Source organism: Lissotriton helveticus, chromosome 9 (assembly GCF_964261635.1).
Source record: "Lissotriton helveticus chromosome 9, aLisHel1.1, whole genome shotgun sequence".
NCBI classification, from domain to species: Eukaryota; Metazoa; Chordata; class Amphibia; order Caudata; family Salamandridae; genus Lissotriton; species Lissotriton helveticus.
In genome coordinates, this window is record NC_136070.1 from 694,132,779 (window position 1) to 694,157,194 (window position 24,416).

The 24,416-nt window shown below is 45.2% G+C and overlaps 1 protein-coding gene and 1 pseudogene across 2 annotated transcripts in view; one reads left to right on the forward strand and one right to left on the reverse strand.

Annotated features, from left to right (window-relative positions):
- The window catches only part of LOC144782934 (transmembrane protein 121 pseudogene), a 51,478-nt pseudogene extending 49,199 nt beyond the window's left edge, over positions 1-2,279 (reverse strand). Inside the window, exon 1 of the transcript XR_013601321.1 lies at positions 1,972-2,279. The product of XR_013601321.1 is annotated as a transmembrane protein 121 pseudogene, transcript variant X1 (transcript). The remainder of the gene's footprint in view (positions 1-1,971) is intronic.
- The window catches only part of MRPL11 (mitochondrial ribosomal protein L11), an 821,503-nt gene that overhangs the window by 188,755 nt on the left and 608,332 nt on the right, over positions 1-24,416 (forward strand). The gene's annotated exons all lie outside the window — the stretch shown is intronic.

The window sequence follows — 24,416 nt, forward strand, 5'->3', positions numbered from 1 at the left end:
GTTCTGGGTGAATCATTTAATCTCTATCTGCTTACCAATAATCAATGTGTCCTTAACTAGTGCTCAAGCACCGGTGTTGATGATTAAGTGCTGGTGCTGAGCACCGGAAACCGCCATCTCAAATTAAGCACTGGCTCTCCTTCGCTTGTCCCAAGTCCTTTACTCTGGGCTTTAAGTGGGATGAAAAAAACTGGGGGTCTCTCATATGGGCGTGGCCACTGTAATTAAGGGCGTGTTTTAAAACGCTTAAGCTAAAAATGTATTCTTAGCATAGTGTGGTGCCCCAGTTTATTTTTCTGCTTCTGTCCATTCATTGATCCAGATATATAACACAAGTAACGTTACACCTGCAATAAGCCAGGACTATTGGCTTTGTTAATGGTTGTAAGTTGCATAACATAAATAAGCAACAACTATGGATTTCTTGTGTATAATAATGAAAATGATTTAGTACTTGTTGACGATGTTGTGGCCTAAGAATAGAGCAGCCTTCGAGTTGAGAAAGCAGATTCGTGCCTGAAGTCCTGTGATTTAAAAAAAAGTATTATGTCCGTGTGCAATGTAACTGATGCTCATGTAAAGTGCTCCAAGTTTGCGCTATATAAAACTGCAAAAACGAGTCTCTTTGAAGTTACATCAAAAGAAGTGACCATTTTTTTCAACCTGAGGGTAAAAATGGAGAGCTCGATAGGGAATCTTCTCGGCACCTGCTTTTAAAAACTGCCGCTGCTGGTCCCCGAAGGACCCGGCCCACGTAAAGCCTTGCCTTTACTTTTTTAGCCTCCTTCCGTTTTCCCGTGTTTTTTCAGGTTTATCTCTCCAGGGGTCTTAACCATCTGTCTCTCTTTCGTGGCTTTTTTTCCTGGTTCCTTCCGCTCCCCGACCCTTTTCTTCTCTCTTCCCCTGGCCTCAGCCCCCAATACTTAATTCTGTAACCCCTCCTTCAGAAGATCTGTGTCGAACATTTTCACTCTTCTTTATGAATTACTTAAACCGTGCTCCTTTCTTTTCGGGTCTCAGGCGTGTGTCACTGTCTCTCGCTAGTAGTTCTCCTTTTGGTGGTGGTCTCTGCTCTCCCTTTTCAGTTTTACAAGGCGCGGGCCTGGCCCTACGGCATCGGAGCGCTTTTCATGAGCACCAAATTAAATCACAAGGTCCGGTGTAACTACAAGATGTGGCCAAGATCACAGGATGTTGAGCCGAGGCTGGGACTCCCCAGCTCTGGCCTCTTCGGCAAACCTAGACTCGAATGCATGCGCCCCTTCTTTCTTCCCTCTTATCACTAGCTTCTTGCTTTTGTTCTCCTCCTCACTCCGAAACTCCCATCCCTCTGTCTCTTGATGTCCCTTTGTCGTTCGTGGGTACGACTCGACAGACACAAGCCTCCCTCGCTGCCCACTCGTCTGGCTCTTCTTTCTATGCTGTCTCGCCAGACGATGGCTGTCTGGTTTGCACTCACTCGGGGCTGTCTCGTGCTTGGTTTCTCGCTCACTCTTCCCTGTACTGCTCTGGTATCTATCCGGGTGCAATCACCAGTGAATGTCTTTGTGGCACTTCCATGAGGTTTTTGCTCGCTTTAGGACACAGCTGCGGAGCAATGGTGGAATGGATGGGAGACGGGTGAATGCAAGGGCGGGATGATGAGGAAATGGAGCCGGGGAGGTCTTTGACACACCAGGGAGGGATGGAGGGTAGAAAACGAGCAAGTTCTCTCTTAATGTCTCAGAGCTCTCTTGTGCTTCATATTTTGTTTTCTCTCTCGGGTGTTCTCGCACTCTCGCGATGGCTCTTTGTTGTCCAGGCAGTGCCGCGCACTCTCCAACAGTGTCTCGCACTGACAGTCGCCTATGTGATCTCCGCCTTTCAACATTGCATTCTCAGATTTCAACTTTCACCTCACTCTTGCACAGATTCGCTTACAAGTCCAGGCTGTGGTCACTAAATGTTTCGCATTCCATCCCCACCGCTTACCAGGACTCCTCCGGCGTCACCTCCATCCCCGAGCGAGCGCTGGCAGCCCAAAGCGGGCTCCTTCGCATCTCTTCCCTCAGGAGCTGAGACTCCGCGGTGACTGGACGCGGCCGCTGTCTCTGGAGCGTCTCCTCGTGCAGCCCCCGAGGCGGACCCAGCTGCCCCGCGCCGCCCCTGCAGAGGGCACCGAGACCGCAGCCCCGACGCTGGGTCCCAGAGTGCAGCTCCTCGGTGCGGCCCCGCAGCCCTCCTCGTCGTCGAGCGTCCGCGAGGCGCCGCGTGCAGCGCAGCAGGTGCGCCCGCGCCCAATCGAGGCAACCGCGCGAATGGGAGTGAAGCGCGCGCTGCGCTGCTCTCCTCAGCTCCGCCGCCGCCGGAACACGCCCCCTCGGCCCGGGAAACGCAGCCTGGCACGCGTGCTTCCAGCGGTGCCAGTGTGCCCGGGCGCTCACTGATAATTCGTCTCTTATCCCCCCGAGCCTCGGCCCCCCCCCTGCCAGCCCCCACCCCGGCTTACTACTGTGGAGAGAGAGAGTGCGTGTGTCGCAGAGCGGAGACAGGATGCACGAGTCGGAGTTAATCACAGTGTGCGGTGGCAGGAGGATGGATTCCCTCCTCAGTCATACACACACCGTTCTTCCCCACACCACACGGCATGCTGCCGCCGCCCTGGGGTTTATTGAAGCAGGTCGGTGTTTGACGCCACCTCCAGTGGAGGCCCCGGCTGGCGAGTAAGTTAGGGTGGCGGAACGCTGCCTGAACACATCTCGCCAGACCACCATGCTTCTATGACAGCGCTTTCCCTCTACAACTCATTGTTTTCAGATGCGTTAGTTCAATTGCGCCGCCTTTTTACTGTATTTAATAAGGAAAACCCTAAGCATTTTTTAACTTCACTATATTCTAGTACATTTTAGAGGCTTCTGGATGTGGTGACCTTCGCATCTAAAAATTATAATGAGAGCAGCAGCTATTTTCCTACCGCATTTGACGTGTTTCACCAGTTTTTAGGTCGAAGCCGTGCCTGGTTTGGTAAAGACATATTGGGGACGTTCGCAGGGCTTCCATGGGAATGCATTCCGCCCATTGCCTACTATTGGCTTTGTGGGTGGTAACTCACAAGTGCTTGGTGTCGAAGCTGTCCAGCTTGAGTTCCTGTCTCCCTTGGGCCATCCCTTGTTTACCCTTTCAAGTCCCCGATTTCTGTAAAAAAGGTCTGTAAATCTTGTGCTTATCATGTCACGTTTGCCTTACATTCAAAGATCGAGGTCAAATGTCAGACTTTGTCGTCAGAGGAATTATAGTGCTTACACTTCTTTCTCTGACTTAGAAGTGAGAGGATTTGTATGACAATCGTGCTGGCTACTGATGGTGTGCTGGAGGAAGGCTGTTGGATGTTATTTCTGTCTAACACACTACAAAATATAAATGTCTGTAAATGATCTGTGCTGATATTTCAGAATATAGGATTAGGAAAGCATAAATGAAGCCAATATTTTGGTAATTCTGAAATATGGTGGACAATTATGTCTTAATATGATTAAAATCAGTTCATTAGTGATGCCATTGCCATACACTATTGTTAGTGCGCTGTATACTTTTATCAGTAAAACTGTATGTCTGTGAAAGGTAATGGTCATTTAAATTGAAGATGTGTTGGCTGAAATGGCAGTGCGCTACCACACTATTCATACGCCACTTTACACCACTCTACACCACTCCATGTCAGTGCACTTGACTCTGAATAACTTCACTCTCCGCCACTCAACTCTGTGCCACTTCACTCTACACTTCTCTACTCTATTCCAATGCTCTTTGTCACTCTACACGGCACTCCTGCACTCGTCACTACTGCACTCTACACCACTCCAGTCTAGGTCACAACACTCTACTCCGCACCACTCTGCTTTACGCCACACCACTGTGCCACACTGTACTCCGTGCCAGTACACTTTACTCTGTATCGCTCCAATCTATGCCACTCTAATCTGTTGTGCACCACTGCACTGTATGCCACTGTAGTCTACGCCACTGCACTCTACTCTTCACCACTCCACTCTACATCACTTCACTATACTCTAAATCAATCTACTCTATGCCACAGCACTCAGCGCCTTGCACTCTACGCCACTCCAATCTATGCTGCACTGCCCCACTCTACACCACTCTAACCGACACCACTCTACACTGTGCCACTGCACTCCATGGCGCTTTACTCTACAGCACTGCACTGTTCACCACTGCACTCTATGCAAATGCACTCTTTACCACTTTGCTCAAACCAGTGCACTGTGCGTCACTGCAATGTACAACAATCTATCTGTACCACTGCAGTCTACTGAACTCTATTTTACTGTGCACCACTGTACTCTGTGCCACTGCTCTCTATGCCACCATACTTTGCACCACTCTACACTGTCACTGCACTATACTCCACTCTGCTATCCACCACTGCAATCTACGACACTATACTTGCAGCACTGTAGTCTCCGCCACTGAACTCTACACCACTCTACTCTTTGCCGCTTCATTCTTTGCCACCGCACTCTTTGCCACCGCACTCTTTGCCATTGCACTCTTCTCTGTACCACTCTACTGCACTTTACACCGCTACATTCCTCTCCAGTCCACTTGAATCCACTCTAATCTACTTTGCACCAGGGCACTCTATGAACTCTATTCTACGCTACTTCATGCTACACCACTCTTCTGTATTTTCTATTTTTTTTGGTAGAGTTTTATATAGCGCAAACTAGACCCGAACCAAATCAGGTATCAGAGCGCTTTACATAGCACAAGTCACGTTTTTTTTTTTTTTTTACATGAGGAAACACACTTTCATTTTTAGGCACGGGGAGATTAAGTGATTTGCCCAGAATCACAGGAGGTTTTGGCGTCGTTACCGAGACTCGAACCCAGATCCCCAGGTCCGAGGTCGAGCGCCTTAGCAGTTAGGCCAACTCCTCTCCTGTATTACACTGCACTCTACCCTGCACCACTCCACTTTACACCACTCTACTCTGCATCTCTCTACTCTTCCCTACACCCCTCCACTCTGTGGCACTCTTCTTTGCTTCACTGCACTTTACAACACTGAACTCAATGCCACTCTACCCTGCACACCTGCATTTTATGCTACTGTATTCTACGCAGCTGCACTCAACTCTGTACCAATCTATGCCACTCTACTGCACTGTACACCAAATAACTGTATTCCACTGCACTCAACACCATAGCACTTACTCCACTCTTTTCTACGCCACTCCACACTACCCTGCAACCTCCACTCTATGCCACGTGACTCTACTCTGAAACAATTACTCTACGCCACTCTACTCCATGCCTCTCTACGCCACTGCATTCTTGTCACTGCACTCTAGTTCACAACAACGTACCCTGCACCACACCAATCTCCTCTACATCACTCTACTCTGCACCAATGCAATCCATGTCAATGTACTCTATACAGTAGCGGACGATGTCTTGATAGAGTGGTGGGGTGGGGGGAGTGGCGGGTGAGACGAACAAAAAACACTTACCTGCCGCTTAACTCCTCTCCACTGCAGGCACAGGCTCCCAGATTCCACTGCGGCCAATCCTGACGCTGCTTTAATGCATGAGAGCAGCGTATGGATTGGCCTGAGCGCCCTTAATTTGCGCTCCCAGTTAGTCTGAGCCTGTGCCTGCTCTCTCCAACCCAGCAGCACAGCTCAGGTTGGAGAGAGCTACAGTGCGCACAATGGGATGTCTTTCTTGAACAGCCTGCCATACCATCATGCGCATTAAGAGCAGTTCAACCACTCCCCCACAGGAGGAGCTGTGGGGGAAGAGTGAGTAAGATTGCGACAAAAGACCAGGGCCCTGAGGGGCCTGATGGGGGCCTGTAGGAATGATTGCCAGCCCACAACAGGGCTTTTTGGACTGGCATAAAAGTCGATTCAAGTCATCCCCTAAATAGAAAGAGAATGCTCTGCACCAGACCCACAGGATGTGCACAAAGTATTACAAATAATACATCAACAAAGTTTTTTTGGAACATGGAATACAATTGCTCTTGGCCCTGGATACTTTTTGACCTTTGGACTCCAAATAGACAAGTCAAAGTCTTGTAAGATACCCTCAATGTTGAGCCACCAACTTATGAGTTGTTATCTCAGATGGTGGAAGAAGGTGGATTCTCATCATACTTTCTACCAAAATGTACGTAGACTGGACTGGTACGAGACTCCACCCTACAACACAGCAACGGCTGAGAAAATAGTCATTTTCCCGTTGCCCCTTGATAGTGATTGCAAACATTGGTTGGCACAAGCATGAATGTTAATAGTGAGGGAATGAATGAGTGTGAGGAGTGAGTGGCTCTGTAAGTTTGGGGGTAGGTAAATTATTATTTCTTATGAACAAATGTGTACATATGGATATGTCTTCCTGTGTCTTCAAGGTTCTTATGATTCTTTCTGTATATGAAATTAAAATAATTGATTAACACAATTGACCTTATTTACTGGATCAAAATATATAGTAATGTTTATATAATTATATAGCACTGCATATATTGTATGGATTATATATTCTAATGAATGAAATGAAATGAAAAGACAATTTGTAAAGCGCGATGGCTATCCTTAGGCGTCCCAGCGCTGCAGAGGTCATGCCCAAGACAGAGCCAATGAAAGGTACTGTGGTTTGTTGAAGAGCAGGGTTTTTAAGAGTTTTCGGAAGGCGAGCAGTTTGGGCTCTGATCTGAGTGAGAGAGGAAGGGCATTCCAGAGCTTAGCAAGATTGTGGGAGAATGAGCGGCCTCCGCATCTAGCTTTCTTAAACCTGGGTATTACGGCAAGGAAGGATGATCCTGATCTGAGTTGTCTGTTGGGATGGTAAGCGGTTATCAGGGGGCGATTGATGATGGGGCCTGTTCCCCAGTAGGACCGATGTGCCATGTACATAGCCTTAAATTCTATCCTTGCCCTCACTGGGAGCCAGTGAAGATCTTTTAGTCTGGATTTGACCGAGACTCGCCAAGGGATTTGGAGGAGGGTTCTAGCGGCACAGTTCTGGATTATCTGTAGCTTGTTTAGGGTGGCCTGGGGAGCCCCAAGGTATTGGGCATTCCCAAAGTCCAAGCGGGACAAAATTAGACCTTGGACCATAATCCGTCTGGCGTGAAAAGGTAGGAGCAGGAGGATTTTGCACAGGAGTCTTAGAAGGCCAAAGCGGGTGGCAGAAAGTTTAGCCGCCTGGTGGGTAAAGTCAAGTGACTTATCTAGCCAGATGCTCAGGCTTTTGATCAAGTCTTTGGGTGGAGGGGGAGGGACCAGACAGGGGGGCCAGAGTGGATCTATGGTCTTAATGGTGTTACCAAGGAACATAAGCTCCCTTTTGTCCCCATTTAATTTGAGGCAGGAGGATGTCATCCACTCGGTGACCGCTTCCAGACATTTATTCAGGCCATGGTTTGAGTTGAGGGGGATCTAGAACCACCACTAGCTCAGTATCGTCCGCATAAGTGACAATTTTTACTCCGAAGGGGCGGACGATCTCAGCTAGCGGGCTCCTGTAAACATTAAAAAGGGTGGGGCTCAGAGAGGAGCCCTGTGGTACCCCACAATTCAAAGGTTTGCTGGGGGAGGTACATTCCCTCTCGAATACCTGGAATGAGCGGTCTGAGAGAAAGGACCTGAGCCAGGTGATTGCTATTCCTGCGATTCCCATCCCGCTGAGTCGGTGCAGTAGGATGTTATGGTTTACAGTGTCGAAGGCGGCACTTAGGTCGAGGAGAATGATGGCTGCCGAGCCTCCATTGTCCATGATCCTCCTGGCCTCCTCCGTCACTGCGAGCAGAGCGGTTTCAGTCCCATGGAGGGGGCGGTATATATATATATACATTTTTTCAATTGAGAAATGTATAATGTATAAAGAAATTACAAGTAAAGATATGATAAATTGATATATAAATTAAATTTTTTTTTAAATGAGTTTGCCACTAGGGCAGAATGGTTAAATTTTATAGTTATTTATACTTGGCTAGTATTGGGAGCCACTTGTAGCCCTGTAGGAAGCAATACAGGTCAAGTGGGAGAGTTCATTGCATTTATTGTTATACCACTCCCCAAGTGCATGTCATCCCCTGGACCTGTCACCAAGCCTCGGCTCCGAGAGCAAAAATAAAACTATAATAAACTAGAGTTTATTATTGTTTTCTTTTTTTCTTGGCTGCTGGCAGGGTGGGGGGCGATTCTCCTACGCCATAGCGCAGTAGCCGCCGCAGACTCTATACCAATGCACTCTATACCAAAGCATGTTACACCACTCTATTCTAGTCTGCACCTCTGCACTCCATGCCACTGCACTCTACACCAATGCACTCTACGCCACTCTATTCTACTTTGCACCACTGTACTCTACTCCACTGTTCTCTATGCCAGTCTACTCTATGCCACCACACTCTATGCCTATGCACTCTACACCATTGTACCTGTGCAACACTCTTCTCTGCAACACTGCACTCTATACAACTGCACACTAGGCAACTGCACTCTACTCTGTGCCACTCTACTCTACTGAACTCTACGCAAATGCACTCTACGCCACACTACATGTGCATCACTCCACGCCATTGCCCTCTATGCCAATCCATTCTACGTCACTCTATTCTACTCTACGCCACTGCACTCGACAATGCCCTCTATACCTCTCTTCTGTACTACTGCACTCTGTCACACAACTCATACTCTATAGTACTGCACTCTACTCTGCACAACTTGATTCTACATCCCTTTACTGAAAACCAATGCATCTACCCCACTTCACTCTAGGCCACTTCACTGTACTCTGACATTACACTCCACAATACTCCCCTCTATGCCACTGTACTCCACTCTATGCCACTCTGCGACGCTCTATGCAACTTCCTCTATTCCTTTCCATGCCACTTTACCCCACTCTATTCTACGACATGCTATCTCTCTCTACTCCACTCTATGCCACTCTACTTTACAACAATCTATGCCACTCCACTCTGAAACACTCTACACCAGTGGTTCCCTAACTTTTGACTCCTGAGGACCCCCATTGAGTCACCACTGGAAGCCAGGGACCCCCAAGCAATTTGTATGAGTTAAATTTCAAACATTAAAACAGTAATTCGAAAAAAATACACAGGTGTGCACACAAAACAAATACTCAAAGTACTAAGGATTTTGGGGCCTAATGTACGACCATTTCATTTAGCGCCTCGCAATTGGCGACACATTGCGAGTGGCAAATTGCGAGTCGCTAAATGAAATATACAACAGTTTAACACTGTTTGGGATTCCCAATGAGGTCGCAAATTGCGAGGTTCATTAATATTAATGAGCCTCTCGCAATTTGCGAGCCCATTGGGAATGCCAGCCCTCCCAGCGATGGTGGCCTGCTGCGCTCTGCAGGCCACCATGTCTCGGACGGCTTTTAAATAAAGCAGTTTTTAAAAAAAATAATGCAGCCTGCTTACCATGCATTTTAAAATAAAAAGAAAATGAAACGTTTTCGTTTCATTTTCTAAGGGCAGGCAGAGGTCCCTGGGACCACTGCCTGACCTTAAAAATATTTTTGCATGCATTGGCAAAGGGGAAGGGAACCCCTGGGGACCCCTTCCCATTTGCGAATGCATTACCATCTACTTGAAGTAGATGGTAATTGTGACTGTTTTGCGATTTGTACATGGTTTTGAGACTCGCTATTTGGAAGGGAATGCCCCTTCCAAATAGCAAGTTGCAAAACCTATTTAGAGAGTCGCAACAAATTGCGACTCGCGAAATAGGCTATGTACATGGCCCAATAGGTTTTTGCATGCGCAAACGGGTTCGCGAACCCATTCGCGCATATAAAAACAGATCGTACATCTGGCCCGTAGTATTTTATATTGAAGTAATAGCCCCTCTGTCACATGTATTTCATTTGTTTTGTAGCATCTCTCATACCATTGTAGGATGTCGGAGCACTTTACATCACACACATATAGAGACATTGAATCATACATGTAAATCAGAGTGTGTCTAAAATGTTTAAAGAGTGTTTGGTCTGGAAAAGCACAAACTTAGGATTCAGAGCATAACACAGTGGCTAGCATTGACTTTAACATTAAAAATGTATTTCCACCCAAATATATCTTTTTAGCAGCATCAGGATAATGAATAACTGGGCCAAAATATAAGTTACTAACTGGTACCATGAAGTTTGCAAGCAGCTCTTTGATGACAGTTTATAGGTCCCTCTACTAGATTACGATTGTCACTTTTGAAGTGCACAGAAATAAAGGAATCTCTGTGAAAAAAGCAGTAACCACGAACCTAGGCACATAAAATGCTGCTTTTTAAGATGCATGTTACACGTTCTTTGCAGTAGGCACATTAACCCTTTGTGCTACATTAGTTAAATCAAAGCTGCCACTGAACAAAACTCTCCTCGCTCTCCAGCAGGTACATTAATCACTGGCATTCTCTTGACACTTTTATTGTTGCTGGAAATTATACATGAAATGTTTCTGTGCTTTTAAAACTGTTGCCTACGGACCCCCTGGGAATGTGTCACGGACCCCTGGGGGTCCGCGGACCACAGTTTGGGAAACACTGCTCTGCACAATCCACTCTACCATACTCTTCAACACACTGCTCAACGCCATTCCACTCAACTACACTATTCCACTCTTTGTCACTCGACTCTACAACTGCACTACTCCACTCTATGACAGGAGCGGCTGGCACGGATCGGTGGTGGAGTGGCAAGGGGTGGAGGGGGTTCTAAAAAAAAGTTTTAAAAAAGTACAATTTCGATGCGTCTCTCTTTCGTCGTCACCGCGCCTCTCTCCTGTCGTCGCTGCATCTCTCCTCCGTCTTCTGCCGCCAGGAACAGGAGGCACATCCACGCTCCCTTGACTAATCACAACTCTGCAATGAAGCTTTGTGATTGGTCTGAGCGCCATGGTCCGGCGATCAGCCAGGTAATGGAAGCCTGGGCATGATCCCCACCCGGGCTCTAATGCAGCCTGGGTGGAGAACATGCAAAGTACGCATGACTGTTTGGCCGGCCCTCTAGGAACAAGTAGAGTAAATGTGCCACGTCCATCCACCAGGAGAGTGATAAAGGCGTAGTATGCAGCTAATCAAGCATTGTGAAGCACACAGTTACAAATATAGTACTAAACACTGGTGTGGTAGCACACTGTCTTTTACAGACAGCACATGTTTTTCATTGTAATGGCTACTAAGTTTGCACAGACATGTGGTTTTACTGATTAAAAGTATATTGAGCACAGACAAAAGATGTGTGGGGTTTCAGCAAATATTTATCACTTGCACATCTCCAACTAAAGTGTCTTGATTTGGTCTTGATTTGTTTAGGTCATATTAAAGTATTTGTTTATATCAAAAAATGTGCTTCATTTCCGCTTACCTAACTGCTGTTACATTTTGAAATAATTGTAGAGTTCATTTGCAGGTTTAAATATTGTATGGTAGAAAACAAAAATAAATCTTATATGCTTTCCTCTCTTACATACTGAACACCAACAAGATTGTCACATAATTCACTTTACAAAATCCTCTCACTTTGGTGCCAGGAAAAGAAAAGTAAACATCAATCTCCATGTTAAAAGAATAAGCAGCAATTTGTCAGAAGACCTAGCTTGACATTAGACATCTGCCTTTGAATGCACTGCAAATGAGTGAAGATCAAATCAAAATTTAAAGTCACCTTTATTGCTCATTCTCCTTCTGAACTCCAGCTTGTTTTTTTTGGGGGTGCTACAGCACCCTACTTTCAGCACTCATGAATATAGATCAATTTTTCAAATTTATATCAAAAAGTTTAATTCCCCACTGACCGTAAATGAATCTCGTGCTTAAGCACCTGACTTCACCCATATATTTCAGGCACAATGTTGGTAAATAAGCATTTTGTTAATGTTTCAAATTTTCAGGTCCATGCATTAATTCAGTCCATATTTTTCCTCAATGTAATGGTCATTACAATCCTACTTATTCCATTTCAAATGTTTGTCTAGATCAATCTAATTTAATCCTTTGTAAATTCAGTGGCCCTTAACTGAAGTGAATTAATGGTGGATCTGGCCCAACAGGTGTACAGACCAAGTGGTCGAAAGAAGAGACAATGCCTATAGGAAACAAAAATGAAAAAAGGAATCGGACGGAAAGGCCTCATCCACTTATTCGTGGAATGCTTCATCATTGGCCAATCGGCCCCACCATGTTAAGATGACGCCAACATGGTGGGGCCGATTGGCCAATGATGAAGCATTCCACGAATAAGTGGATGAGGCCTTTCCGTCCGATTCCTTTTTTCATTTTTGTTTCCTATAGGCATTGTCTCTTCTTTCCATTAAGGTGTAGGAATAAATAAGCTACCAATTTTTATATGGTTTCGATCTTGGTGGTAGGTAAAGGAAATACAAATTGACAGAAAAAGTGGTTACCAAAGGCCAGACCACTTAAAGCCAAATTAAAGTGCTGTACCTATGACTCCGAGGGCTTTGGGGGCCAGTGGCTACGGTTGAGCATATTGTTTATTTTTTATTTTTATTAAATCTTTTTATTGAACAACTTTTGACACAGATTAATCAAATTATTAGCACTACATTGGTCAAGTATGTGTTCATCTGTGCAGCACATTTACACATTTGTATAATAACTCAACCGGAGAATTACATATTAACAATCCCCCCACCCAACCCTGTCTTCCACCCCCCCTACATTACAGTGCGGTCTCCCTCCTCCCACTGGCTTTTCTCCGATGTCCTCTGGAGCAACACATTCTTCGAACAGAACCCAACTGATAGCTTAGTCCCTGTAATCTTTTGATGCATGAGCATTGCCTCTGCTATGCCGCCCCCATGGTAGCCATGACTTGGCTGGGTCTCCTGAATGTCTCCTCGTCGTGTATCTTCCCCTCTCTCCGGGTCTTCTTCGCTCTCTCTGCTATCCCTAGTCATGCTTCCTATGAACACTACCCACTCAATTATGTCCTCTTCCAGCTTATCATCCCTACGGATCTTCTTCTTATAGATTTCCTCCGCTCGTGCCCATCGAATACCTCCTTGCACGGTTGAGCACATTGTTACATGTATTCTGCACGATTATAGACATCAAAGTTGAGCTGGCTTAAATTCTCAGGGACCAATCATTCCAGTGTCTGAGCCAAAGGAACAAGAAGTATCTCCCACCTGCCCCTTTCATTAAGTCTTAGGAATGTTCAGCAGCACAGCTGAGCTTGAATGTAGCGGTCTCACTGGGTAGCAGGGGGGGATACCTCACTGGATAAAAAAGTAGGTCCGGTCTTGAGATAGGGGCTGTTGATGAGGCTTAGGGTCTTCAGTAAAATTCCGTTTTTTATTTGCACTCAAAAAGTATCTTGCTTGAGAGATTTGGTCAGACTTTCTGAGCCCCGCCACTCATGACCTTCCTCACAGCCAAGTACTGAAGGGGTTTCAGTTTAGCAATGGCATTTTCCGGTCAGCCCAGATATATGGCATTGCAGTACTCCATATGGAAAGGGCACAGGTGGCAAAATTGTTGAACTTTTCCAGTTTCAGGAACAGCTGTTTCTGATTGAGCATCACCCTCAAATTTCGTTTGCTTGGCCAGATCTGAAGGGACCAGAGCTTAATGTCTTCTCTTATGATCAGCACTTCAGTGTCTAACCATTTAGTTAAAATAGATACAGGACATCCCTTGCCAAATGCCTAAACAACACTCTTTGAGTCATGTTCTGGATTTAGAGAACTCTTGATCATATTTTAGAAGCAGTCGGGTGTCATCTTCATAGGCACTGAACTAAATGAGGCTAAGGAGGGGCTCAGTCATCATATAGGTTTAGTCGGTCATTTGTACAAAACATCATCAAAGTATGCAAAGATAAAAACATGAAATAAATATGCAATTAAAATAGTATTAAACCATTATGAACACAGGTACAAATGACATCCTAAATCAGGTTAAAAACAAACGTATAAAAATACACAAATTCATTTGACCTAGTCAATCTAAAAGGGAATGCTATACAACCACCAGACATTTGGTGTACTGAACCATATGTACCAACTTGATACTTTAAGATACATGTACAGCACGAGGAGGGAAAGGGTTGAATAATAGCTTTGTTGATATACAAAAAGAAAATAAATAAGGGCAAAAACTATTGGCCCTGATGTGTCTGCTTTTAGAATCCTAAACGCAATCTGGTGTTGTCAAGCACCCAGATTTAGGCATAATGGTCGAATCCATCTCCTGCGCAACTGCCGGTACTTAGTGCAAAAAAACAGGATGTCTTCTTCAGTTTCATTGACTTCGCGGCAAGCAGGGCAAAAATCTAAAGCTAGGCCAGTCGCCTCTTTCCCCAGGAATTTCAATAGCAGATTGCCGTATCTAAACCTAATATACAAACTCTTAGCAAGAGGGGGATAAACCAGGTCAAGAAAGGGTTCAAACAGAGCGCTAGATTTAAATATTTAAAAAGTTAGATGTTAACTGTCCACTTGTTTTATTATTTATATAGTTTTCCCCTACTACACTCCAGTACGTAGCTTTGAGGGTCAAGATATCACGTTTAGTGGCTGTTTCTGGGTGCTCCCACAAGCCCGTCAGGTTCAATAGTTTGCACCATTTGGTGATATGTCTGAACCAAGGTAGTTGTTTTGCCCCGCTGAGTACTAGGACTCCCCGTAATGAATTCCGATAATCGGGTAATTGCGGGGTGGTCCAAAGGTGCAGCCAATAAATTAGTGGTCTCAGGGCTGCTAGGTCGCCTATTCTTTTTATCCAAAGGTCATAAAAAAAGTGGGGTAAGCGGTGTTGCAAAATCATTCTCTCAATTTGTTAATTTATTTACAGAGATAAATCCCCAAATCTCTGCTCCATAGAGGGCAACACTTTGGGCTTTTGCACGATAAATTTCAAAGACCGGTGAGAGGGGTTGGGTATATGATTGTTTTAAAAATCCTAATACTGATTTAGATCTTTGGCAAAGTATTGGAGCACTCTTCCTCAGCTGATGTTCCCAACTAAGCGTCAGTCAATCAGTCAGGATTTATAAAGCATGGTTAGTCACCTGATAGGGTATCCAGGCACTTCCAGGACCTGGAGGCTTATTGGAAACAGCCAGGTCTTGAGTGCCAGTTGGAATTCCAGAACTGAGTTGATGGTGCAGAGTTGTGTGGGGAGGCTGTTCCAGGTCTTTGCTGCAATGTGAGAGAAGGAGCGTCCTCCACTTCAGCTTCGGTAGATGCGGGGAGTATGAACAACTGAGAGGGGAGGTGGAGCGCAGTCTTCTTGACTGTTGGTGGAAGTTCAGCTGGGTGGGTCCTTAAATGTGTAGAGCCTTGTGTTTATGGATCAGCAGCTTGAATTAGCATCTCTTCTGTATGAGAAGTCAGTAGAGTAGCCTGAGGTGGGGTGTATTATATGGGTTCGTCGGGGAAGGGCGAGGTTGAGTCTGGCTGCTGGGTTCTGAATGGTCTGAAGTCTCTGTAGGAGTTGTGTGGTGATTCCTACGTAAAGGGTGTTGCCGTAGTCTATCCGGCTGGTGATGAGGGCTTGTGTCACAGTGCGCCTCGTGCGGAGAGGTAACCACTTGAAGATCTTATGTAGAATGCACAGAGTGAAGAAGCAGACATAGGAGACCGCATTGATCTGTGATTTCATGGTGAGCTTGTTGTTGATGACGATTCAAAGGTTTCTGGCGTGGTTGGAGGAGGTGGGTGCGGGTCCTAGGTCTGTTGGCCACCTGGAGTCTCTTCATGTGCTTCTGCTGTTGCCGAATATCAGTACTTCTGTCTTGCCTATGTTCAGCTGCAGGCTTTTTTTCTTCATACAGTCGGTGACGCTTGTAATGCATCTGTAGAAGTTGGTTCTGGTGGTGGGGATCGTCGGTGAGTGAGAGAATGAGTTGGGTGTCGTCTGTGTAGGACATTATGTTGAAACCTGGGGATCTGACGATGTTGGCCAGTGGGGTCATATATGCATTGAAGAGCGTTGGACTGAGGGATGAGCCCTGGGAGACACCGCAAGTGATCTCCTTGAGTTCGGAGATAAAGGGTGGGAGGTGGATCCTTTGGGCTCTTCCAGTGTGAAAGGAGGTGATCCATCTGAGACCGTCTCCTTGGATGCCGATGTTGTGGAGTCTTTCGATCAGTGTGTGGTGGGATACAGTGTCGAAGGCTGCCAAGAGGTCAAGGAGGATCATAGCTGCTCTTTCTCTTCGGCTGAGCATGGTTCTGGTGTTGTTGGTGGCTGCGATCAGGGCGTTTTTGTTGCTGTGATTCCTGCGGAAGCCGGATTGGGAGGCGTCGAGTAGCTGGTTCGGCACCACCTGTGTCATGAGTTGCTTGTTGATGATCTTTTCCAATATGTTCTCTGGGAATGGGAGCAGGGAGATTGTTTGGTAGTTTCTGGGTTCACTGGGGTCAGGTAAGGGTTTTTTGAGTAGTGGTCTGACTTTGGCATGTTTTTCCAGACATCGGGAAATTTTGCAGTGGTGATAGTTGTTGAGCTGGGTGATGCGTTCCCGGCCGATCGCTTTGTAGGTGTGGGATGGGGTTTGTAGTTTCTGTATATGGTTGGGATCTTGTAGTGGAAGAAGTTGACGAGGTTGTCGCACAGCTCCTGTGAGAGAGCGGTGGTTGAGGTTGATGGCGGTCTTGAATGCTGCCCTTTTGGAGGTGTCCTTACTTGCGCACCATCTCCTTTCCAGCTGTTTGTTGTATTATTCCGCTGTTATGAGTTCTTGGGTGACCAGTAGGCGTTTTTGGAGGATTTTGCTGGATATTGCTCTTGATGGGGACAATGCTGATTGAGCAATTGGTGATTCAGGCGTAGAAGTTCTCCACCCCCTGTTCGAGGTTGGTGGCAGTAGCGAGGTTGGAGGTGTTGAGGGCATCCGTCCAGCTGGTCCCTGAGATTTTCTTCAATCTCCGGTGGGTTGGGCTGGTCGTCTTGGAGTTGGCGGTGCTGGGGCTGAAGATGCTGAAGTAGGCGATGGAATAATCAGTCCATATGAGTTCTGTAACGTGGGGATCCAACATGTGTCCTGCGGTGTATGTAGGGGCGTGGACAATCTGGTTGAATCAGAGGCTGCTCATACTGTCGAGGAGGTGTACTGTGTTGCCGTTGTTGGGGTCTTCTATATATAAAATTAATTTGTAGTGGAAGATGTAGTCCTTGGAGTCTAAGGCTAGGGAAGCATTGAGGTCTGCGATGCTGTTGCAGAAGCTGGAGTGCGGACCTTGGTCAATATGTGAGGGTGCCTCTGATGGTTGTCTTGTTGTCCGTGTGGAGCTTGAAGCTAAGATGTTCCATGGGGTTGGTGGTCTTGTCGGTGGTGGTAGTGCACTGTATGGTCTCTTTGTGGATGATGGCTGCTTCTCCTCCCTGACTTGTTGGTGCGGTCCTGGTGAGTAATCTAATATCCATTGGGGATTGCTGTGACAAAGTCTATGGCCCATGTGGGGTTGAGCCAGGTTTCGGTGAGGAAGATGGGCACATGCAGGTTGGTGTTTTTGTTCAGATGGTGTCTGTGGTGTGTTCGGGGTGGGACTGGTCAGTAGGCTGGTGTGTGTGCTGTGGCAGGTGAATCGGCAGTGGGTGCAGGTAAAAGGTCCTACGGTGGGTCAGTGCTGAGGCAGTGTTGATTGCGGCATCCGGGGCCGAGGGGATAGAACTTGGCGATGGTGTATCTTCAGGGGGCAGAAGGGACAGGGGTCGTGTTGGTGAGTGTCAGGTCAGAAACCTAGTTCCACGGGAGCGAAGGAGAATCCCTACACCTCCAGGACACAGAAGCAAGAATGCGAATAGACACACACTCCTGTCTACTGTCCCCTAAAAGTATGAGGGAATTACCCTAGGAGTGTCCACCACTCTCCTCATACGAGGGGGTATGCAGGGTACAGCAGGAGTCTTAGATGGATGTCCAGGCTAGAAAACAAAAATAGGCAATACATATAATATTTCCTTACTTCACTAACCTTCATACAGTAGACATTGACATGCGTGATTCTTCAGGTGTGCTTACCCCAATTGTAGGCTAGGCGGGCTTTATCGAAGAGTTCAGTAAGGTAAGCAGGATACTCAGTATCAGGATATGAGGAGTAGAACTCTCGAGGGACATTCACACCAGACAAAAAACGAAAACAAAATGAGGGGATGTGAGGAGCACCGGCCGGCTGTTGTGGGCAGAAACAGCGGAGCAGCACACACACACGAGGAGAGACACCCGGCCCTAAAAGGAGGTAAGGGTGGAGCGCTCTCTCTCACAGGAGGTAATAAACAACAAATAACTCGCCAGGTATATACCATACATACAGCAGGAGAGAAGAAAAGGAACCGAGCGAATTAACGCCCGCTAAATGCGTGAGCAAAGTAAGGGTAGACGCGATAAAATTCTCGCGTAAGAAATCAAGAAATGCCGAAGCTCGGCAAAGACACTCTCACAAGATAATCGACCAGCCAGCTGCTGCAGGGTCCGGAAATGAGGGCACCAAAGAGGGAAAGGGTCCAGGGAGCCTCCAGGAAATCCGAAGAACGCCACGGAGACCTCGAGCAAGGAACCAGGAAGTGAAGAGGGGGCGTGGTACTGGAACAGTAAGCCAAGCAAAGGCTACGTTCTGCCGTGCCTCTTTTCTCTGTTAAGGGAGCGTCTAAAAATAATTAGCTGTTTGGTCTTAGGGACCTGGGAAAAAGACCACAGCCCAGCAATCTCGCATGTCAAGGTGTTAATTCCTAACAGTGGGAAGAACTGCTAGTGGGAAAACCCGGACGGGAAAATCCCGGACAGCGGCGGTGTCACTGGATTAGTCTGGAACAAGCAGGAACTGGAGCCCACAGGCAAGTGACAGGCTAGGTGTCCAGGTGCCTACTCCTGTTGGGCTGGAAGTAGGAATTAAATAGTATGTGGCGGTAGAAAGGTTCCATGAGGATATTGCAGGGTGGTGAAGTCTCTATGGAGTAGAAAGAATGCATGAATATCGACTGCGATCTGCTTGTCAAAAAGGAGGCAAACCAAGCTAGTGCTTACTCCTTTAATCTCACAGATCTCATAAGGTCACACATAATATTATGGTTGACTGTATCAAGTGTTGGAGAGTGATACAAGAGTAAAATCTCTGTTCAGAACCACTAATCTTGAGCTGTTACTCATCATGTATTTACACAGTCCTACCAGGAGTCAGATATCTGCATGTTGTACCTTGCCCAGATTTTCCTGGACAGCTCCATTGTTTATGCTAGTGGTATAGTCTATGTCGGAATGTACTAATCTGCCTTTGGTGATATGATGGTCAAGTGGCTCCCTCCCAGCCTCCTTTTAACCCCTTGCATGCTGCCGCGATTCTGCGCCTGTGCGGCACATTCCGATCGCGGGTGCGGTCATGACGGCCCCCAGCCGTTATCAGCACACGAGCACCATAGTGCATGATGCTGGGGGCCGTCATCAGCATGCAAGGGGTTAAGCTGCAATGATGGTTAAATGATAGTTCTACCACATGGTCATATTGATGTTACTCGATGACAGCTTCATTTAATATGACCCTCAAATTTGTAATCCTATTCTCCTGTGATACTTTATCAGTAAAGATCTCCGAGGTTCGGTTCAGATATGTAGCTTTAACACGGGGAGGACTGGTGTCCAAGAAGAAGCCTTCTCCCTTTGGTGCATTTAGCCGCAGTCAACTTTGCTTCGTACACGCTCTGATGTCCGGAAACAATCTTAACTAGTTTATTCTTGTCACAGATTCGATTCTTGTCTCTAGCAAGTGTTTGGCACCTTCTGGCTATGAATTGAATTACAGAATTTGCTCTCTGGTTATGTTGACTAGGCTTCATGTAGTCTTTGAGAACACATGCGTCTAGAGGAAAGTCCTTGGAGACCTGCATTTAAAATGGAGTTTGGCTTTTTACAGTGTTGTAAGTTCAATATTAGCTGTGTCTTCCCTAATAGAGGACAAGCACAGAAATAATGTTTCTGTAATACCAACAGGGTGTGTTTAGTATTTGATGGAGTGAGGTGGAAAAACAAAATTTTGTATACCCCTCGTGAAATAATTTCCTTATAACTGTAACTTTTATTAATTGCATGGTGTGGAAAACATTAATCAACATAATATAGAATGCACACATTAATACACGTGGGAATACTAGTCTGCCTGTATGGCAAAACTATAACTAACTAATTAATGTTGTTGTCGTGATGTGAAATAAGGCAAAAGCTTCAAAATAAGTAAAAGCAGCATAAATGTGCTTTTTGTGCATGTATTTGTGGCAGAAACCGAAGGATAAGTGAGTATAAATTGCATAAATGTCGCTTATTTGCTTGTTAATAACTAACAGGGAAACCTTAGTGGGGGGAGGTAAACAGAAGGGTTATAGTTCCATATTTAACATTTATTTGTGTTTGTTTCTATGATAGTTCACATTCTGGCTCGTGAGGCCTACCAAAAACATGGAGTCCCTCGATTACTGTGATGGTGAGAGATAATACGCGTGCATGGCTAAAAGACGAGAATGAATGTGAGCTGCCTGTGCCTGAACGAAACCAGTTCAAGGACAACATACCCTGGAAGTCCTGATGACTGCCAAAAAGAATGGACGTTTGAATTACTGAACGTGGGAAAAGTTCATGGAGATGCTAGTTGAGGATGTGACTAGGCCAAAGACTTTCTTAAACAAAGGACCCTTTAAAATTTAGCTGACACAACGGAAAGCGAATGTTAGAATGATGAGGCGATGCTCATCCACCCCCAAATTTTCCAATCAGAACTCTAGTTTATGCAGATAGTTACTTTTGTAGATAGATAAAGTTAGTGAAAAAGGTATAAAAAGTGCTGATTTTACTTAAGAAAAAAACTCCTCTTCAATTTCCTCCTGAAATGCTGTCGGTATGCTGATTTTTCCTGAGATGTAAGACTTTGAATAATTTTCAATTTTCTTTGAATGAGAACTGAGCTTTAGATGAGGTTATTAGTTAGGGAAGTTAGGAGAAAAATGAATTTTGGGAACTATCTGTCTTTTGCTAATACTTGTGTTCTGAATCTAAATAATAATGTCTATTTCTGAATTTCTGAAATAAATGAATATAACTGTTTGAAATAAAACTTTACTCCTTTAAAGTTACTTTTTGAATAAAGAAAGAAATAAAACGAAAAAGCTGTTAGACATGCTAAACTTTGCTTTTAATAAAAATTAGATAAATGGAGAATTAAGCTGGTCTTGTATTTTCCTACGCCTAATTTTTTTACTAGCTGATTCGTCGACCAAAATGGTGGTGTGTCTAAATAAATGTTATGTTAATAAAAACCATGGTAAACTCATTTAAACTGCAGGTGTAAATAGTATAAATATCCAGTTATAGTTTAGACACTCCGCTATGATACAGCAGCTCTCCTTTGAATTTCACTGATCCATGAAGTAGGATGAAAGTTGTTTTGAGAGTAACTCGCAGTGTTATGGGCCCCACTGACGAGTAGATGTATGATTTTGTACTTCAGGGAAATGGTGAATGGAAATTACATGGTGAATAGAAATGGTGAATGGAAATGACATGGTTTTAGAAATTATTTCCGGAGTAGCGCTGCATCATATTCAATCGCATACATGCAGTAGAGATGTGGAAGCAACCTAGCAAAATGAATCTCGTCTGCAGCCTTTAACAAATGGTCCATATATTACGTAGGGGCTTTTCAGGCTCACACCAGGGTCAGGCCTGGATCTGTGGGTCTAGATTGTTGAATTTGTTGAGGTGCAAGCATGGCAGGATGTAACAACTTTCTCAAGAGGTTTACTGACAAAGGGTATCCCAGCTGAAAGATAGTAGGCGTTAAGCTTGACTTGGTTCAGTTGGATGTGTTTTTTTTTGTTTTGTTAGAAATCTTTTTATTGAAAAATGTTCCCCATTTCAGTATAGCGGGTCAGGCATATGAGTGTACAAGCATATGAACTTCCATTCCGTTGTGACCAAGGAAGTAAGTAGCCTAGAGAAAGCCACAATAACAAGAAAAAGAAATGCATACAGCAGTATAGTCTTATTTACAATATCAATATTTTGCCAGCAGGATGAACAGACGGGTCAGTAGCCTTTGCATGAATCTGCGCTTATTAAAATATATAATAAAGCTAAAAAGGAAAAAAAATGCATACAAAACAAAAGGTCGAATTAACAGTATGTATTAAGGCTTACCATTGGGAAGGCCTCCAATGTATCTGCAAAGATGATTATTTATGGGGTATGGTCATTCATCGGTGTTTTGGGGGAGCATGGGCAGCGAAATAGAATGTGTAGAGGGAATGTGAGAAGCCTCGGGGTTTCGTTTCCCCCTCCCAGATGCATTTTAATAAAAAATCTGGAGTGCTTTCAGTTTAGGATGATGGAAACATGTATATTCCAAGCGTGTGAAATAATCAATCAGGGGCTGCCAGATTTAGTGTCAGAGTTGGACGTATTTTTTTAAGCAGTGCGATAAAGTGAAGTATCAAAACCCAGTCTCTGACAGTGCAAACAATAACTGCCACTTAACGTCTAAATTGCTAGTTACATATGTTAAGCCTTAGTTATACTTCATATGCCTCACCAGGAGCATAGATGTTAGCGGATCTCAATTTCCAGCTGACAACCTGCCACAGTCTTTACGCGAGCCAGAACCGAGACCACGGCAAGACTCCTCACTATGCGGCACTTGGACGTACCACAGGGCAGGGCCCAACACAAGAAGCCACACCATGACTTAATGCTTGAGGAACTCCACCCCGTGGAGTTGGAATAGAGGAACTCCACCCGGTGGAGTTGGAATGGATTCATTGTTTGCCTGCTCGGGGCAGTATGGAGTATGGGGTGGTATCAAAACATTTTCATCTTCTTAGCTCCTTTTAGCTCTCAGCCCTGCTTCTATGATTGGGGCAAACAATTTTCGAAATAGAACGAGAAGCCACAGTATAGGATCCGGGGGGAGTTCTGTTGGTCTAATTTAAGCCTGCTGATTTGGGATACCTCAAATTTAATAGGTTTCAATGTGTTTTTGAGCTCCTTGTCCCCTTTCTCTTCACCCAAGTAATTACGAAGTTACTGAGGCGCAGTTCGGAGGCACAACTCATATTTCATAACATTAGGGTTAGATGTCGCCAAAATGTTCTCTTTTACCTTGTAGCTGGAGAATATTGCCTTCTCTGTGTGGTACAAAATCATTTCTGTAAAGTATTTTTAGCGGTGGGGTTTTGTCTTGGGTAACTCAACTGTAGTCCTTCGTTTTCTTTTTCTGTCATTTTCCACACGCTCCATTGTCCACGTCGACCCCCTTCTCCCCTCTCCTTTTATTTGGCTTCTGCTGTAGTGCCGTTGTCCCAGTGAAACTCTGTGGTTACAGGACCCCTGTTGGCAATGATTCCTCATTCCCCACTTCTGGCACTCGCCATGCTCAGTGAGTCCTTTTCAGTACCATATTTCTGTCGAGGTGTTCTTTCTTCCACTTTGCATGAACTTCATCTTTTGCTTTCCCGTCCCTTTTTATGCCTCTCCATCTCATAATCTTTCTTGTCTCTTCTCTCTCAACTCATTGTCTCTCTTGTACTCTCATTGTCTTGCTTAAGTTCATCTCGTTTCTTCAGTTGTCTTTCTGCATTTTTACACGTTTTCTCCTTCTCCCCCTCACACTCATTCGTTCTCAGTTTCTTTAATGCAGTGCTTATGCCACAAAGAGGCTGCTTCAGGGCGCAGCAATGAACGAAGATGGAAGAAGAACAGGAAACGCAAATTTAGTAGAGCGAAAAGAAAGGAATATGATGTTTTTGTTGTTGTTTTGTGTTGAATTCTGCTCTGAGGCTGTTTGAGTGTGCCAGTTAGGAGCCGTTCGCCTATAAATTTCATCATGTCTATGGCAACACCACACAATGAGATGTCTCCTTGGGCACGGCTTCATTCTGTTGAAAGTGTATCTTGGTATTACCCAGTTCGTGAGAAAAAAATTCGAATTCCAGATTTACTGAATTGAACGGGGCATTCAATCCAGGGTCCGTTGGCGGAACAAATAAAAAGCACGCTGAACCTTATCACGAGTTTGAAGTAAGAAGAAATTGTAAATTAAATTATTTAAAAGAAAATTCAGAACAGAAATGAAAATTAAAAAAATAAACACTGGTTTTGAATTCCTCCTTTAAGAATACAGTGGCAGCAGGGAAAAGGGTAAGGCAAAGGCAGAGTGGTGAAATAGTGGGGTATCTGAGGAAAACTCAGGAACTGATGAGGCACATCAAAAACAAACATTGGAAAAGTCAATAGATCTGGCTCTAATGTGCTGATGCATACAGCATTAGTGTACTAGTACGAGACACATGGTAGTGAGTTAGAAGGAACAGACAGAGCTATGATTATGATGTAGTCATTCATGCAATTCAATGCAAGCAGTTGAGTGAAGG